The following is a 16,644-nucleotide window of genomic DNA, read 5'->3' on the forward strand; positions in this document are numbered from 1 at the left end:
CCCTCCATCCGACTGATCCAGACAATATGTTGCATGTCGATTATCACAGGTGTTAAACCCTCACATGGATCCGTGGTACGATCCATAGAAGGTGAATCGCTAGAACAGTTAACCAATGCCGCACGCGGCTATAGAGCGCGATGCGTTTGATATGTGTATTTTTTTCCGGCCGCGTTTAACATGAGAATATCTAACCTACGTTAGGTTAAAGTGTAATACCGAATAGACACAGTCACTTTAACGGCAGGCCCAGTTCCGAGAAGGGTCTAGGCGCATCGATCATCTCGCTCGTCAAGCGATCGGCTCATTAGTAGTCAACATTGTACGGCTTCCGAACCGCATTTATCATTCTGCACGTTTCTTCACGCTACTTGTAAATGTCCAATTTATAATAAGCTATGGGTCTCGTTGGGCAGGGTGTGACGGAGCTAAGTTCGACAGAATATTTTACGACGTTTAGAATATTTCATTAATTAGAAAGAGAGTTTAGTCTATAATTTATATCCTTGCACTTATTATGCATATCGTAACGCTAGTTGCTACCGCAAAGGTTGTCGGACTGCAAGAACTATCCTCTCGTGATGTGTGAATTAGAATGCTCGCTTTCTGGGTCAACCGGCCCATAGGACTAAATTACTTATTACTTTTAGATTTTTCACTTTAGAGGCAGGAATGGATCGATGTATCAGCAACAGTTACCTTTATTTTAAATAACTATTAAACGTTATTACGGATTTGTATAGCGATCGCACGAAACTAGTTACGTATTTAACTTGACGGCTAACAGAACTTTTGTTAAGTAGTTTGCAAACATACGACGTCGTTCACTTAGCTCGTCTGTGAGTATCACAAAGATCGTAACTGTGTATGAAATCAAGCCCAAACCTTGATTTCAGACTCCGCCGTTGCTGCATAGCTACGTTACGTAAGGGATCTTTTCGTTTATATCTAATGAATGTTTGATCGTTAATAATTCGATGGATCGTAAAATTACTGTGTCTTTCTGCGGCAAGTAAGTTGACCTATTTCAGTAGGGAAGCACATTTCACACTCCTCAGGAAGTTTTGTTTATCAAGATGAATCAATTGAATACGGCAGCATCGTGCCTGTTTCCTTGCTCGAATAGGGAAATTCATTCATAGAACGGCAAAAGGAAAATGCCGACCCATTACGGAGATGTGTGGCAAAAAGTGGCAATGCCATTCAACTAAAGTGCTCCGGTTTCTCGACGGCCGTCTCTTGTTCAATACGTCCTGTTTGGGTGGTGCTAAATCACGCACTGAGTACCTGGGCGGCGACTATCATCAAACTATAGAACCTTGAAGAAACTTCATAGTTACTAAGCGCTAGCAAAGCTGATTCCGCAGCTGTTCCGTATATGATTTACTGTGTACGCAGTTAACGAGGACCCAGAATCAGCGTTATCGTACACATATTTAATGAAAAAGAACTCTAGGTATACAACGCACGTTTCACGCTATATAAAGGTTATATATATAACTAGTATGAACGGAACTAACGGCGGGTTGGGTTTCAAGGTTATTTTCAGCATCGCTTTAATAATGTTGAATAGTTTATGATTTTCCATTTATTTGTGTAACGTAAAAAAAAAGCTATGATTTCCCGGTAGGCGCTACCAGAACCGCGTGACTTTTCCCTACGTCTGCATGCCGGGAAATGGCATATACGTTCCCTTTATTGAGGGTACGCGTTTCTTCGTTTATACGCTGCGATAAAACTGAGCAGAACGTGAAGCGCGTACACAATATGACCTATTTATTATTCTATCTATTATAACTTAACTAATAAATATTCGTTCATCACGTGGTCGTTCAGATGTTTCTTAGTGAAATGCTGTTTCGCCAGATGAAATGCGCAGCTTCCAGAAGATCAACGAGAACTTATCAATATGGTTTGCCCTAAACGGGAACACCGGCAACATGTGTAACAACAGTGCTAAGTTTCTTGTGTTATTTACGAAGGTTTTCTTACTTTCAATAACATTTCGATGTGTCAGCTTTTTATCAAATTTCTTGATCTAATCGGTTGTCGCCTCCATTATGTTAAGCGTATAAATATCTATCGGATCTGGGTATTTGCACGTATCATTCATAAACGTGCACTGGCTGATTCGCTACGCATCTAACAATCGGTCGCAATAACAAACTAACTTAAGGCTTTAATATAATAAGTGGCAGTTATTGAACTTTTTATACAAGTTGATATGTATTTGTTCGTATCTTTCGGTGCCTTCAGTATGTATCTTACCCCGAAACGTCTAAATATTTGCTATCTGCTAATACGATATCAATCTGCCAATATGCGTGCCGCAGAACTCCAAGTTAAAAAGCACCGTTTATAATTGAATAAAGATTTTAGATATGAAAGTTCTAATTGCCTTACTCTAAATGCTTGAAATACGTTGTGCTGGTTCTAAAAGTTACGTTACGTTACAAAATTTGAACTAGCCGTTTAATTAGGACAAACAAAGAAATTTTATACATATTGATGCTATGCATAAATAAATCCATTGTGCTCTTCGTGTTTTATCTATTCATTACTACTTAAAGGGCGTCCAACGATCGGTGTAGCTCCTTGATGCTTGTACAGCGTTGCGCTTGCTTTATTTCAACGATCTGGCTTGCCTTTGTGTCCCAGAGGCTATGCAATGTGGATAGTTTAGGACAGAGCACCATTCAATAGTTGCTACAAGTCATAGTGACCTATTTATTTGAAGCTGTTCGCGGAATTCCATTGATGAAACAACCCCAGGAGATAGCAATCTTCAACTATATCAACTTTGATAGATTGAAGTGGTACATCTATTCTCGCAGGTATAACTGTGTGGATTGCATACGCTTTTTGCTGGTACACTCTAAGCAAACATCCCTTGACACCATGTTATTAAATGTATTACATATTGTTGACGATGAATCAATAAAGATGGCTTCCTCACCAGGGTCAGGCTTCGCTTAGTAATTTTATTACGATGGGCATATGCCATCATTGACAAATACGTTAAGTCGAATAATTGTAACAAACATCTTGTATGTACATAGGTGATGCAATCAGGAAATCGGCAAAAAAAAAAATGAATACCGCCATGATCATTAGATAGTTAGCTGGCTGGCTAGCTGCACACTGCGTTTACAAACACCCGCTCTTATGGTCACGTCTCGATAAATGTACAGAAAATGCAGATAGTTAGGCTAAAACAATAACGGAAATACTAACAACATGATGTCCTGCAATAGTAAAACATAGACGTACAATCGAAACTTGCTGGCTTATTAAATAATTTGCTGGTGATGATTTCGATCGGGGGAAACTCGGCAATGGCAGGTAATAAATTCGATATGTACCCGTTCTGATGGATAATTAGCGGGTGCCGCAGATTGATTTCTACCGTGATCTTTACTCTATGTACATCAGCTATGTTGTATAGCTAAAGTAATGCTTTGCTACTTCGGATCGTCACTGTTGTTGTAATAGTTGTAATAACAAGAGAAGCGGTTGAAGGACCGACCGACTTCATCTTGTATCTTTAGATGCGTATACGGAAGATCTTTACTATCTTTGATAACTAATAGACGCTAGCATGCTATTACTTTGACTTTAATCAGTAGAAAATCAACTTTTGTCTATATGTATTTTACAGTAGTACACACACAGAATACGGTACTTTGACGAACTCTTCCTCGTAGTGAATATGTATTTATCCATTACTACACAAAAGTCAGGTCTTTCAACAGTGTGTTGTTTTCAGAATAGAAACGAAAATCAGCTGAACGAATCCCCGCTGAGATTATCAGCTTATCGTATTTCCCCAAATCGACACTGTCCCATGTCGCAAATAAACATAGGGCTGCCGAAGCAGCAGCAGCAGCAGGTCCCAACAACGGAAAATTCACATTAGAGAAAGAAAAGTACGGACTGCCAAGTTCATTATTGGCCCTCTAAAACTGCATTTCCAATGATCCCGCTATTTTGATCAGCGCAGTAGCGAAAAAACTGGATGTGAGTGGTCGCACGACGTCGTGGCCTGTTCCCAGGTACATGTCGTACGTCATAAAGGTCAGACACATGTTTCTCGAGGACAATGAAGCAAAGAGCTTTGACCGGCGTTATTTACTGTTCGATCTGCTCAAGAATACAACAGCAGATCATTGTCGATTTTGCTCTGACGAGAAGTTCTTTATCTTTAACGGATTAATGAACAACAAATAATGGCGTGTTCACTCACGGGCCAGAGGATGTGTTTACTGTGGGTAAAATCAAAGTTTGAGTATGGTATCTAGTGAGGCACACCACACGCTACCATCCTTCTTCCCGACAAATAGGCGAATCACTAGAGAAGCCTATGTACATGTTCTACAAAGCTTCATGCCACTGTGTCTACACAGCCGAAGTGTTCGGCAGAAGACTGCGTCTTTAGGAGCAAAGTCTTCCGTAGGGCATTTATAGAAGCCGTTGGATGCAAAGTCACAGTTGCTTAGGGAACAGCCATGTTCTAGGATGGGCACATTTGGCCGTCAACGGCCTAGATTTGAACTGCGCTATTGGCCGACAGACCAATAAGGCGCGACGTGATACCGCCGAGTGACTCGCTCTCGTTATCAACAAAGCGTTCGCAAAGTTGCAAAGGGAACATCTCAAACGGCTCTGTGATAGTTTGAGGACCCGAGTTGAAGCTGTGATCATAATAAATAGTGAATATATATATGTAACAAAAAGGTCTGCTTTCTAAAAGCGACAAAGACAATTATTGCTATCGACGTATATAAAGCCAGCAATGCAAAGGGTTTTGAGCACATTATACGGAACATCTTGGCCAGGGCTGAAGAACAAAAGCCTGAGGTGCAATGCGGCGCTGCCGTCTTTCTTGCTCTCCCTCGATTAAAACGTGTGCATGACTTTTCTGTCCCCCAAAAGTCGCGTCTTTAGAGAAAAGGTATTTTTTGCATTGAACCATTGAGCTTGAATCTGTTGTGCTTTTAAACTGTACCTCGCTGTCGTCCATGTTAACTAGAAAAGAAGGATCCTGTTATTGCGCCATGACGATGTAGTTTTATGTTTACCTTGAGGGAAAAGAGGACATACCCTATATTAAAATCGACCAGCTGTTGGTTCGTGCTACTCACAATTTAATTTACGTTATATGACACAGGTTTCTTATAACTCAAAATCAGGATTGAAGTAAGTCATGAGGAATTTACTGGAAGCACACATTTGTCGCTTAATTCATTTCAAATACAATGGATCCATGTGATTCTTTCAGTTGATTATTAACGTTCTCATTAATTTTTGTTTGCGGCGGCTTTCGGTGAGGGGTCATGAAAATAGTAGTCCGCTCTGCTTGGTTACCTGTTCTCCTCTTTCCGGTTAGCGCGCCGCTTCCATGGCAGATTATCTATTACCATATAAAGTTACGCGTACTGTTAGTATTAGCACTTCCCACACACACACATGTATATAAACGTATGTTCGTATGAGTACAGTTTCATATTTTGAATTAAATTACAAACATTATGCGCGTGCGTCTGCTTTGGTTGACGTGAAAAGAGGCATTGCTGATATGCGCAAGAATAGATCTATTTAATGATCTCATTGTTGCGTGGGGGGCGTACATGAGGACATGCGGATGCAGAACTTGTGCCTGCTACCAATATATTAGATGTGTGCATATATATATTAGATTCAATTTTATACTGTAGGATTATTTTAATTTTGTAGTGAACTGCCCAGGGCTAAAACCTCTTAGTGTTTTTTTTCTACTGCTGTTGTTGCAGCTGCACACAACCGTTGGCTGTGGTCTGTGGCTGTTCTGGACAAGACAGGTCTGTATAGGGTGGTCCTTTACCCAGTTGCCTATATACAGTATACACGAAACAGAAGTTTAGTAGAAACCAATTCAACGTACGTACATGCTAACTTACCAATGCATAATTTTTAAGTGGCTGTTATGCACAGCACCTGTACGTACACCTTCAGCTTGTAAATGGTAACTTCGCCGAAATCGAGGTCATCACGGAATAGAACATAATACATACTTATCATAGCTTCCGGTAGTGCTAGCCCCGCACTACATAAATGGATTCACAGAATTATGCATTGTTATCTGTTATCGGTGATCCTTTATTCGGCGAGCTTCAATGGATATCTACATCGTCTCTGTAACAAAATGGTTAAATTTCAAATCATGACTTGAATATTTTCCACTGTTGAGCGCACCGTTGAGACGATTTTTCAGATCGGATCGGATCGGATCGGAAGTCGCAGACAAAAGCGGTACAGAAGGCTTAGGTTGCTAAAGTACATCGCATTACGGTGGGGTGCGACGACATTGGCGCTACAAACGAAGAGACAATGATGCACTTATAATCTATTCTATCGGCACGTTTTTATTGTTCTATGACTTTTATGTCTTCCATGTCTAAATTTTGTATATGTCTCAATGATATTTGTAGAAATATAAATACATATATATTAGTCCAGGTTTCAATTAGAAATATTCATTGTTGTGTGCCACTTTAGCGAAAGAAGCAGAAAAGAATAGGTGGAAATGAAGTGACCAGTCATTTATTGAAATTTTAGCCAGTCCCGTACGAAACGCAAATCGCTATCGGACGCCATCGCTGAATCACTAAGCCGGCTTAATGGGTGCTTCAATGGACTCGTGAACACTGACGTACAAATAAATACCTGTTCGACTGGTAGACCACGGAAGGCAATAAGCGAAGATGAGATCTTCGAAGAACGCCCTGTCCTCTCTTCACACAAACGTTGCCGTCAGGCTCAGGCTGCCCCCACATACACACCGTTGCCAATAATGCCCTTCTAGCTGCTCCGGCGCTGGGATTGACGCCGCTTTCGTCATTGGTCGCCGTTGCCAAAACCGTTGCTGCTGCTGCTTTTACAAATTGTATTTTAACGAAATGCACAATCAGAGCAAACGGACAGCTAACGGTCTGCTTATCCAGAAAATCCAGTAAAGCTTCTTGAATAGTAGTTGCTAGCCTTGGTCTTATATAGTGGCATGCATAGAAGAACCCCTGCGTGTGTGACGGTTCCGTTTGCGTCGGTAAGTAAATAGTATATACATACAGATAGGTCCGCTTGTTAGGATAGCCGAGTATCTACAGCATGAACCCTATGAGAAACAACGGCGAACTGGATTAGTCATATACGAATAGGCAGATGGTTGAACGATAACAGTTGTGTACCTCTGATGCACTGTGGACTGTTAGTTGATATAATATAGTGGATCCAATTAGAAAATTTGACCGGAATAGAAGTTGCGTTAAGAAACGTATGCTAGCGGAAAGGATACATAAAAGAAGAGACACTGCTTTTGCTGGATTACTATCAAATACATCACACTAACAAAATAAGTGATAGTTCGTTTATTTAAATATTGGAAGCTGTATCGTGATTTTCGAAGCGTAACACGGTTTAGAGGTGAGCGGCCAACAAGCCCTGACAATGAAAATAGCGAACCGTGGCATCGGAGAGTAAGATAATTGAAAATGTCTATCGAGAGTCTGTATTTGGAGTGGTTCGATTTGTGAAATGTATCATTTGGCCCCTGGTTCTAGCGTTTAGTACGCCCAGACCGTTTGCACCGAAGGTGAACGTACATCCAAAGCGACTTTGTTTTACATCACGAGTTGACTAATGAATCAGCCAAGAGCTTGAAGCTATAAGCGGTCTGGCGGTATTGTTTATCGTGCTGTGAATAATTTCGAAATCTGACTCAGTTTTGTAAGAGTGGCCATGTGCGTTCGCGTCGTGTACAGCTGGCTAGGGCGTTTGTCTCTGTTTCTTTTTTAGATCATTTGTGATTTGTCTATGCCTTCCCATCGTCTTGAATTATTAAGAAAAAAGAATCATCAGGCCGTTTGTTTGAAAGGTCTGCTCGAGTGCGGCATTTCACCCGTTCTGTTAATACAACTTAACTTAACGATCGTTGTGTGTTGTGTGCGACTACCTGCAGATTTATAGAATTGCGTCAACTACCTCTGCATAATCATTTTGTATCACCACGTTATCCTGTGTGCCGTCTTTATATTGTTGTTGATTCCGCCATTTTCATTGCGACTGATGTTTATCGTTGATGCTGTCGTCTCCATCGCTTAATGATTATCCAGTCGTAAAGATATATGTATATAAGCGATGCGCGCGTGTTTTTTTGCATTCTAACAGATGCGCTATCCAGATATTCGTCGGACATCGAGTGTTGACGAATAGTATAGCAACAATTCCAGGTGAGATTTGGCCGATCCATATGAGCGGTCACCAAGGACATTCTATAATCGGAGATTACATTGGTCGGAATAATTCTATGCACGAAATGGCTGACGTTGAACGAGGTCGCCACCGGGAGCCAGCAGTCACTACGTTCTACATCGAAAGTTGTAGCCAGTAGCAGAATCACACACGCAGTATCTCCTTGGTTGAAAAATATAATCATTACGATGAGGAAAGTAAGCTTTCGCTTCTGTGAAGGATTTTGCGTGAGGTTATGTTATCCTCGTAAGATTTTCGTTCGTCTCTCTCTTTTTTTGTGCGATGGTACGATCGCGGCCGAATCTCAGGATCGAAGGACGGATCGCTATGAAAAATGCCTAAACAGAAGAGCGCTAATCTTGATTATCTTCTAATAAATAGTATACTGTTGCCTTCGGGTGTTGTTTCACTGAAAGGTGGCGGTCTATGTAGAAATATAATGAACGCATCGACTATTACCAAGCGATACGTAACCACTGGCATGCGTGTGTGACACGGATATGAGGAAAGGCTGCCAAATCCGGCATTTTAACATAGTTCACCTAAGATTTTTGCATGATTATCAAATTAACTCTATCAACCGGCCTTTCGTTTTTGGTCCGCAACCTTCATACAATATATCCAAATTTACCACATCAAATAATAATGCAAATAGCTATAATGACATATTAGATCATATTTAGATATACAATAGTTAATCAGCTTTTATACACGACTAGCTTTCTGATCAAGCTGTTTAAGAAGATTATAGGCTTAGCAAGTAAATAAATTTCGATGAATTCCCCAGGTTTTTGTTGACGATGAAGACGGTGGCGTTGATAATGGTATGATTATGATGCATATGGCAGCGCAGGACCAAATGTCATGATTTTATATATTTTTCTGACTTACTTTATCGTCTTCTTACAGCCGAAGATCGAGCTGTTTCTCCTTCGCTTTCTGCTATAATTCTTCATTTGTTCAATGAGACACATGGGCGATCTTCGGTATTTCGGTTGCGCGATGTGCGATGCCGTCTGTTTATGTCACGCCTGGCGACCTCGCTAGCGTGACACTGCTCATAGAGTTCTGCACTCGCTTCATCGTCCAGGCTCTCTTTCAACGATGACCACCACTCGAAATCCACCGTGTCTATCCGCATCGGCAGCGAAGCTCAAAGCAACAACAGCCGTGGGTGCCACTGCCAATGTTCGGACTACCATATTAGACTATTTCACCAAGAGAGGCGCGGGTCTATTTTGGGTGGTGCCTGTCTGCCGCCTGACCATCCATCTATCGAGGCACCGAATCGAGCTTTCCGCCCGAAAGCCACTCAGTCAGCCAAATTCAACCAACCGAACTTGCGTCAGCGTCACCGGAACGGAAAAAAACATCAACAGAGTGAATTACGCGCGAAGTGATGGTGTCGTGGCCGCTATCATCGTGGCTGAAGTCCACGAAGCAGTCATCTCCAGTAGAACGCTGATCGCAACACATAGTCCAAACAAAGACGAATACACAACTATATGATGCTGTGTCCGGCTCCACAAGCTCCGTAGCGGCCTCTGGAGCACAAATACTGCACATGCAGCTTTGTCTAAATCAACTCATGCCCCTGCTGCGGCCGATGATGATGATAATACGAGCAGCAGCACGATATGGACGGAAAATACGCGCTAGGATAAGAAGGAGAAGGACTCGATCGAATAACGAATTCAGAAGATTCCCCCGTTAGAGAAGAAAATTCCCGCGCCCGAATCGGTGCGTCGCTCAGCGATCATAAGACCAACGTCGACTGAACACTTACAGACGGAATATACACGTTGTAGAGCCTCTCGCTATAGAAGAGAATCAAGAAGATGCCAAGAGCCTAAAATGACCTCAACCATACCATTATTGAAGAGATTGAATTTTGACATTGTTTCGTATAGGACATACCCGACAAGTAGCGTTGAATTTCATAGCTCACAGGAACAAATGTCGAAAAGCTCATTCCGATTTATTACAGAATTGGACATCATATGATACGCCATCTTGAGAAAAGGCACATTTAATAGAGTGATCAGTATACAAACGTATTTTGTTGCTGCTACGACGCTGTGAAGATCGTTAGCGCAGGCGAAGCGGTAGTGGTTAACGACTGCTGGATTATCGGACGGGAGAGGTAGACTGGCTAATGCTATGACTATAAAGTTAAATCGATCTCGTGAACGTGAGCTTCTGGAGCCGATCGAATAGTCGGAATGATAAATTGTCATATATATATATATATATATATATATATATATGATAGACAAACACCTGCCATTTCTGGATACTGCATGCATTATCGATGAGAAGATATATGATCTAGTTAGACGCCGCAAATACTTTAATCTATCTTACCGTTTGTTTCATTCCTTTTCTGTAAAAAATGTCTTTTTGATTGTCCGTAGGTTCAGACACCGTAAAGTCATGCCGTGTATCCGCTCATTGTCATGAACTCAAGAACCGTATTTCCGGCTTACCGATTTTGCCACTGGGTAGCTACGGACGAATCATGCTGAAAGTACTACTAATGGAGTAACTTATTTGAAAGGATCGTGTTTTTCAAGCAATCCACTGTCTTTATGGTATCCTGTAAAGTAAGTTATAGCAAATCCCATTTATTTCGTCAAAATTGATACACAGGTACAGGAAATCGTTCCAAGAGTTTGACCTATTTGACTAACTGTTGTCACTTGAGTTCGTTCGGATAGCCATTAAGGCTATTCTGATTCCTACAGAATCTACAAAATGCTATTTTGATTCCCAAAAAAACGTTCAGATGGCGCGATATCTGAAAGCCTCAATGATTAAGATTTGAAAAGGACCATAGAATCCTTTGAAATTATTAATTAAGCTGTCAGTAGCAAACTGAATAGTTTTAATTTAATAATTATTGTTTGACTTGTGGCCTACCTAGTAAAATTAACAGCGTATGCCCACCGTTAGGTGGTGTACCAACGGCTCATCGTAATTTCTGGAGGGCAAACGGACCGAATTATTTTTTTTTTAGAGCACATTATTCAATATAACAAGGGAAATATAATAATAACAATAATAGAAAAGAAACTGGCTAATGGACGCTACGGCAAAGGGAAAATTATCGTCCTTTTTGTTAGGTCGACCTTTTCAAACACGTTTATATGAGTTGGTTACGGGTTTTTTTTTTATTTGACACAAAAAATCAATAGCTAATTAGTTATGAACAACGGGATGGACCAAATATGCAATAAATCGATTTATTTTGAACTCATCACTGAACTATCAGTGTCTTGTGCGCGCCACAATGACGGCACTACGTAAAAATTTTTCATGTATATAAAGCATAGGCGTGAAAATCAGATTGATTTCCTTTTGTATTTTCTATTAGACAATATCGATTGTCATTAGCATTATTCCAATCAGACTCGATCAGTCATCGAGATGATTGTTATTACTGTTAGCAGAGCCTGCTTTGATTGCGCCCCTCAAATATCCGGCCTGCACATTCGTTGAATGTAAAAATTTCGACTCTTTATGTCTCGTTGTCCCCGATCATCAGGACAATTGAGGAAAAACAGCGTTGGGTTGTATTTTATTATTGTTATCACTCAATGAAACCACTTAAGACCTGCTGAGAAATTATTCTAGATCGCCAACCGGTGCAGTCCGAGTCATAAAACTCTATACGGCCGCAGCATTAGATGACGGAAGTCATCGTCAGCATCTGTTTCGACTATAAAGAAGCTGCAAGGGAATTAGCGTAGAAAAGATAGGCGAGCAAAGAAACTTGGGCGATGAAAAGGGTAAACCCACGAGAAAGACGTAACCGAAACTTGCTCTGTTGATACCTCCAACGTAGGCATCGGTTAGAGGTGCGCCCGTTATGATATAGGCAAATAGCGAGCTAGACAGGGGCGCGAGAAGTAGAATTACGGCCCCACACATATGGGGTTGGGCCGTGCGATCCCCCAGGTGGGCAACGAGAATTATCCCGTATAGCTGGCCGTCGCCAGGCTCTCCATTGCTAGTGAGGGCAAAGCGATTTTTAATAGTTGTTTAGTAGTTTTAAGTGGTTTAATAATTATTTTAATAGCTGAAAGGCCACCAAAGATCAAAACACACAGTGAACAGAAATGCGATAGGTCCTTTTCTGCGTTGGAAGAAGCAACAAACAAGCCAAGTGGACAAAACAGAAAGGCTTGCGGCTAGAACGAGAGGGCAAGGAATAGAGCCACGAACGCACTGTACGGTATGGCCCGCATGCGTCACGATGTTGGTTGAACTCGACCCAGATGTGGCACCTGGGATTGATGGTGAGTAATAATGATTACTTAAGGCAGAAATAATGGTGGCTACTGATCTGAGAAACCAGTAAGTTAATTTCGACAATGTAGCGAGGAAACAACATGTAAGCTACACGTTACTACGGCGCACGATGGTGAAAAGGTGAAAAGTTCCAGCACACTACTGCAGCGGTCTGACAATGTATAAAGAGATTGAGGTTGGGATCGGCCGGGAATTCGTTTTTACTCGCTGATAAGCGTGAAGGCAAAATGAATGCAACTCCGCGATACTACAGGGCGTTGTTGCAAATAGAAGCTAGTCAGCGAGAAATTATATTAAAACATCCAAAATTATTAATTGTGAATGGACGCATTGTGTGCTTTGTTTTGCTTCATCGTACGATCAGCCGAAATGTATCACAACGTTCTTGCCATAATTTATTAATTGATTTTGCCATTGATGGCGCTGCCGCTTCAAAACGATTCTAGGTAACAAGCAAAGTGCGATCGAGCTTACCGAGCAAGCATCGTGCATCATCTGCATTCATAGATGCATGTAGCATAAGTGTACGTACTAAAGTAATGTTGTAGACGCGATTTAAACGGTTCGTTGATCCGCCAAAAGGGGGCCATGCGACGCTGAGGTATCCAGTGATTATGTGCGCGCGTGACTTCGTTGGCGAATATCTCTTCTTCTCTATATTACACACAGTAACAAGTGAAGCATATCACGCGCAAATAATGACCGTCTTGATTTGGGAAGCTATGATACAAACATGAATTATCAGAAGCGATCAAATCTGAAACCTCGTAAAAAAACGAAGATACACAATATCGACAGCAGTTCTGCGCTCTCAAACGTTCACACCTAGTGCGTGTACCCGTTATGCAGATACTGATCTATTTCGAAAAATTGCTTAAATAAAATCTATCCAGGACCGATATCATTTTATTAGATGCTGTAAGATCGTGAGATACATAGCGCTTCACGGCTGTCAAAGGCAGCTATAAGAATGATTTGTAAATCAATTTGATTAGTAGTAACTGTAATAGTAGGCTTCAACAAGCACCAATGTAAAAATATATGCGTTCAACAATAAAGCACTATTTTCAATTCAGTATCTGTATCAATAGGGTAAAATGCTGATCATTACTTCGAATCCGCGGGCTGTCCGCCTATAAGAATAAGTACAGAATTATTATTATTGGAAATCCACATAGCGCAAGCCATAGTTATTAACATAATTAATAATCCCTTATAGAAAAAATCACGAAAGTTTTCCGGCTGACAATCAAACATAGGCCGTAAATCGAACCATATTGAACACTTTTCGAAAATCGGTAAGCGAAATCTATATTTATACCACAAAATGGCTCAATATGTAAGCCTCTATATTCGACTTGGCTTTCCGCTCCCTTCGGTCATTTGATGTCCTCTCAATCTCTACGCGCGCACGCCACGTCTCAGTGAGAAATCATCGTGTTCCTTGCGGAACAAATTTTTGCGGAATAAAAAAATAAAGTGAACGCTTCTGCGTCACACAGGGAAAAAAATAGCTTCTTCTGTAACAAAAATGAGCATCAATGCGCTATGGACGAGCGAAGGATGGCGATGCGTAAAAAAAGCAACGATTACCGGCCGACACCCAGGAATCGGGGGCAAACTCGCTGTTGGACATCTATCCTCGTCTCTGAGGCAATCGCAACGGACGGCTAGTAATGAAGTCAAGAATACGTCGACCGCATACGTCACAGTCATCCCAGACCAGATACACTCATCTATAGACAATCAATTATGCTCACAATAACTAATACAAACATGGTTGCACGTACAAGGTCGTCAACGCAACTGGTATGTTACGAGAGTTCAATCACCAAGAAAAGCTTCAACTCGTAAAAAGGCAGCGATTCGTCTTTGCACTAGAGCTTACTTTCAAACGCAGACCGAGCAGCGTATCGGGATTTTTAACTTGGCCAATTCGTACCGACGATTATTTGGACGGCTATGTACGTTAAAAACCGATAATGTAACTCCATATATATATATATACAGAAATGCATGTATATGGTGATCTACATTTGTTAGAATACAAACGAAATTATTACAGTATTAACACAAGCGTTAGGAAAATGGCAAAGCTAAGATATATTCATAGTGTTGGTGGACACCCTTTCTTTCTACTGCAGCGTAGCAGGACATCGCATATAGATAGAGACTCTAAAGAATTGTATACATCATTAGTAAAAGCTAGACGATTCACTTGAACTTCTTGCTTCCTTTGGTCTCACCGATATTAACTGTACTATCGTCCTTGTGAATTTCCTACACTTTTTTTCTGTGATTTGATGATAGCCGTGGAACTATTCTAAGCATACGCGAGAAGTATTTTATACTTAATTAATCGTAAGTAAGTAATTATTCGGCTTACGTTACTGTTTAGTGCACTGCTTCTTCTTAAATGGCGGAAACAGGGACGCATTTCGCTCTTAAGGGGCGCCCGCATCAATATCGATTGAGGGTTTTCCTGCATAGGTCACCACCAGCGCCATGGTGGTAGAGGTAGTAGTGACAAATATTGCAACAAAATTTCAAGATCGATAATTCAGGTCAGAATAACACGAGTGCCAAGGCGAATTGTAGCTCAACTGACACCGAAGCTGAACCACTGACTCGTCAACAATTTGTTCGCTCACTATCTAACTTGAGAAGTTTTGCCCACATTTTTGCTCGAAAGTCTGTTTTTGCGTCTATATTGTTGTTTGCTTTTGTGGATCCTTCAAGCAGTGTCCAGCCAGTAATCTTTCCAGTCTTACGACATATTACGATTGTTGGCCAGCTGTACCTAGTGATGTCTTGTCGCCGTCGCCGCTGCTCTTAGCTACCGGAGCTTCAACCAGTGAAAGTCCATGTTTTCTCCGCGATCCAGCAGCATAACCAATCATAGGCAGTTCAATGGCCAAACACAGTATAGTTTCAGTACACAGGAGGCAAACAGTAGAAAACTGTGAAACTTTTCCTTATGAAGAATGCCCTTCCTCTCTTTCCTTGGGCAAACGAAAAAGAAATAAAAGTTTGTTGTGTACGTACACACAAAGCCGCACTGGGCTAAGCCAGAGCAGGTAGCCCGCTAGACCGGCATGGGGACCGGCGTTCGGTGACGGCACGAACTTCAGTACTTACTTAACACCGCACGCCTGGAATGCGTGACAACTGCCATAACAACAACAACAACAACAGCAGCAGCAGAACCTGCGTCTTTTCAGCATCTGCGACCACTTGACTGGTGATAGCAGCAGCTACTGTCATACAATAGTCGGGGCGCAGTACCCGCGACATACTATAGCGTATGGGGTTTTCTTTTTTTTGGTAATCGAGTGTGTTTTGACTACTAGTGGCCATCAAAACATGAGTCGCCGTAACATTATTAGAGGTTGTGATGCTGCCAGCAGCAGCCCCAACGCAAAGCTCCCGCTATGCTTCCAAAAAAGAATAGTTTACTGTTAGATCAGCGATAGATCGAGCAGTGCATGGGGGCTCTGCGTTTGTTAGGTGAAACATGTCCATGCCTCTTGTCTCGTCATATAGCGTTGATATGAGATGGTGCGGGAGGCTGGATCACCGCCGCATTTTAGAAGAGGGGTGTCGCTTCGGGGGGTTAGCGCATGCCTATGGCTAGCCTAGTTGCCAGTTAGTAGCCACCGAAACCATGCAGGTCCGCGAAGAACTGAATGCAAAGGAGGGCGAGGTGGACAGCAGTTGATGAATTTGGTGCCGACGAAGTGAAGACTGAAGTGATGATCGATTGAAAAATAAAGAACAGGAGACGATTTTTTCCTACCCTTCGTGGACAGCACAACGTTGGCGACGGTCTCTGGCGAAAATAATGGGCGACCTCCGGGAAATCTTTTGGCTGCACAAAGGGAAATTGGTAACATGCGGAAAGTTTGGTGCCGTTAAAAAGCTACCAAAGTTGCTGCTGGTTGGTCATTGTTATCAGGACATACTTTTGCTATAATACTGTGCTTAGTTCTACGGTTGGCCTCACGAGGGCATGCAGTGATATCTGGCCTCACAATTTCGACGCAGCTT

Source organism: Varroa jacobsoni, unplaced genomic scaffold (genome assembly GCF_002532875.2).
Source record: "Varroa jacobsoni isolate VJ856 unplaced genomic scaffold, vjacob_1.0 scaffold_999, whole genome shotgun sequence".
NCBI classification, from domain to species: Eukaryota; Metazoa; Arthropoda; class Arachnida; order Mesostigmata; family Varroidae; genus Varroa; species Varroa jacobsoni.